General features: G+C 37.2%; 1 pseudogene; it reads left to right on the plus strand.

Moving 5' to 3' along the window:
- The first annotated feature begins 2,919 nt into the window (after positions 1–2,919).
- LOC115833423 lies at positions 2,920–3,018 on the plus strand (annotated as a pseudogene).
- Positions 3,019–3,263: the final 245 nt, after the last annotated feature.

The raw sequence follows: 3,263 nt of genomic DNA on the forward strand, positions 1-3,263 counted from the left end.
TCTGCACATTGATTTTGTATCCTGAGACTTTGCTGAAGTTGCTTATCAGGTTAAGGAGATTTTGGGGTGAGATGATGGAGTTTTCTAAATATACAATCATGTCATCTGCAAACAGGGACAATTTGACTTCCTCTTTTCCTAACTGAATGCCCTTTATTTCTTTCTCTTTCCTGATTGCTCTGGCCAGAACTTCCAACACTATGTTGAATAGGAGTGGTGAGAGAGGGCATCCCTGTCTTGTGCCAGTTTTCAAAGGGAATGCTTCCAGTTTTTGCCCATTCAGTATGATATTGGCTGTGGGTTTGTCATAAATAACTCTTATTATTTTGAGATACGTTCCATCAATATCTAGTTTATTGAGAGTTTTTAGCATGAAGGGCTGTTGAATTTTGTCAAAGGCCTTTTCTGCATCTATTGAGATAATCATGTGGTTTTTGTCTTTGGCTCTGTTTATGTGATGGATTATGTTTATTGATTTGCATATGTTGAACCAGCCTTCCATCCCAGGGATGAAGCCAACTTGATCGTGGTGGATAAGCTTTTTGATGTGCTGCTGGATTCGGTTTCCCTGTATTTTATTGAGGATTTTTGCATCGATGTTCATCAGGGATATTGGTCTGAAATTATCTTTTTTTGTTGTGTCTCTGCCAGGCTTTGGTGTCAGCATGATGCTGGCTTCACAAAATGAGTTAGGGAGGATTCTCTCTTTTTCTATTGGTTGGAATAGTTTCAGAAGGAATGGTACCAGCTCTTCTTTGTACCTCTGGTAGAATTCGGCTGTGAATCCGTCTGGTCCTGGACTTATTTTGGTTTGTAGGCTATTAATTATTGCTTCAATTTCAGAGCCTGTTATTGGACTATTCAGAGATTCAACTTCTTCCTGGTTTAGTCTTGGGAGGGTGTATGTGTCCAGGAATTTATCCATTTCTTCTAGATTTTCTACTTTATTTGTGTAGAGGTGTTTATAGTATTCTCTGATGGTAGTTTGTATTTCTGTGGGATCGGTGGTGATATCCCCTTTATCATTTTTTATTGCGTCTATTTGTTTCTTCTTTCTTTTCTTCTTTATTAATTAGTCTTGCTAGCGGTCTATCAATTTTGTTGATCTTTTCAAAAAACCAGCTCCTGGATTCATTTTTTTTTTGAAGGTTTTTTTTGTGTCTCTGTCTCCTTCACTTCTGCTCTGATCTTAGCTATTTCTTGCCTTCTGCTAGCTTTTGAATTTGTTTGCTCTGAAATGTACAGCAAATCTTTAACAGTGGCTACGTGGGAGTAATGAGGTTGGATGTAGTAGCGACTTTCGAATTTCACTTTATGCACTTTTGTGTTTTTGAACTGTTTACAGTGAATATGTATTATGTATAAATTGTTTTATCTTCCCCAATTTAAATCTTTTAATTTAAAAGTAAATTGTACTGTCAAAAATGCAAACTTGGGGAGGGCAAAAAGATCACACACAAGGCTGCCACTTCACTCCTGGAGGGTTGCATGGCAGCCCAGCCGAGGCACTCCACATTTCCCAGACGGTGCAGCGGCTGGGCAGAGGCGCTTATAAAATATTTTTAATGGATCATATTTTTTTTGAAATAGTAGTATCCACATGGTAATTCAAGTAGTACAATAGTGTAAGCAATGTTAATATAGATTATTAAGCTTTTAGATTTAAACATGTAGAAATGCTTATTTATTTTACAAGCAATAATAGTTCATATATAGAGTGTGAAATATAATGCTTCTAAATACCAAAATATGTTATGGAAATTATATCTTAAATTAGAATGAATGAAGACCCTGTATACTAGAGGAAAAAAAAGGCTGTGTAAACACTTAGCATTCACTATATCAAGTAGGTATTTACCTAGATATATAATATGTACAAAATACAAAGAAATATTACCACCTACTTAGGTTGGCCTCTTTTTCATCAAGCTCACCTGTTATTAATCACCTTAAATAAAGCTTGGTGTTTCCTCGGGTAAGGAAACGTTTACTGTTGTCAGCTACACTGCTTCCACGCATTGAAAAGATGTCTGGTCTCACAGCGTCTTGACAAGGGCTGGCAGTTTTCTTCAGCTACTACATTAACAAACAATTCTTAATGGTCAAATCCCTGAGCTCCCCCTCCCTCTCTTTCCTACAGGTGTCAAAAGCTGTTAACTATCTCTTCTCCCCTTTCTGGGAAAAACTCCTTTTTTATTATTGCTAATTAGATTTGGAGGACAATAGCAGTTCTTTGCCTACTTTTAATATTTAGAGCAAAAAAGGCTTTTGGGTTGTCTCCCCTTTGTGTTTATTTTCCTCCTAAATGCCTGGCCTCTAATCAGAGAAAAGCTCTGTGTGGAAACAAAGTTACCAACTTACTCAATTGACTTCCCTTTTTCTAGATGAATAGCTTATATCTGTAGAGAAAGGATTCATTACCATAATGCTTTAGGTTGAATATTGTACAACCTGCTACAGACCTCTATGAGCCCTACTTTCAAGGCCAACTGCTTTTAAAACATGTTTTGACCTTTACCCTCAAAATATTTTAAAAGACATTTAAATACGACAGGCTAATATTATTGTTATTATTATTATTATTATTATTTTTTAGATGGAGTCTTGCTCTGTTTCCCAGGCTGGAGTGCAGTGGCCTGATCTCGGCTCACTGCAACCTCTGCCTCCTGGGTTCAGTGATTCTCCTACATCAGCCTCCCAAGTAGCTGGGATTACAGGCCCGGGCTACTACGCCCGGCTTTTTAAATTATTATTATTATTATTATTTTTGGTAGAGACGGCGTTTCACCATGTTGGCCAGGCTGGTTTTGAACTCCTGACCTCAAATAATCCACCCGCCTCGGCCTCCCAAAGTGTTGGGATTACAGGCGTGAGCCACTGCACCCGGCAACAGGTTAATTTTATTTAAAGAGTAATGCAGTCCTTTCTTCTGCAGCACGTGTGTTAAATTTGGAAAAATATAGAGAAGATTGGAAGAGCAAGGATGATATGTCAATTCATAAGGAATATCATATATTCTTTTTTCCTTGTTGGGATAGAAAATGTCTATCCGAAATCCATCAGCTAGCATCATTTGCAATGGTAAAACACTATAGATGTAACCCCATTAAAATCAGGAACAAGCTAAAAAGATCTGCTATCACCATTATAATTTAATTTTTAAAATTCCCTAGCCAGTGCAATAAAGCAGGAAACAGAAATAAGAGCCATCACTAATAGAAATCAGGAGGCACAATTAATATCTTCAAATGAAATGATTTTCT

Source organism: Nomascus leucogenys, chromosome X (assembly GCF_006542625.1).
Source record: "Nomascus leucogenys isolate Asia chromosome X, Asia_NLE_v1, whole genome shotgun sequence".
Taxonomy (NCBI): Eukaryota; Metazoa; Chordata; class Mammalia; order Primates; family Hylobatidae; genus Nomascus; species Nomascus leucogenys.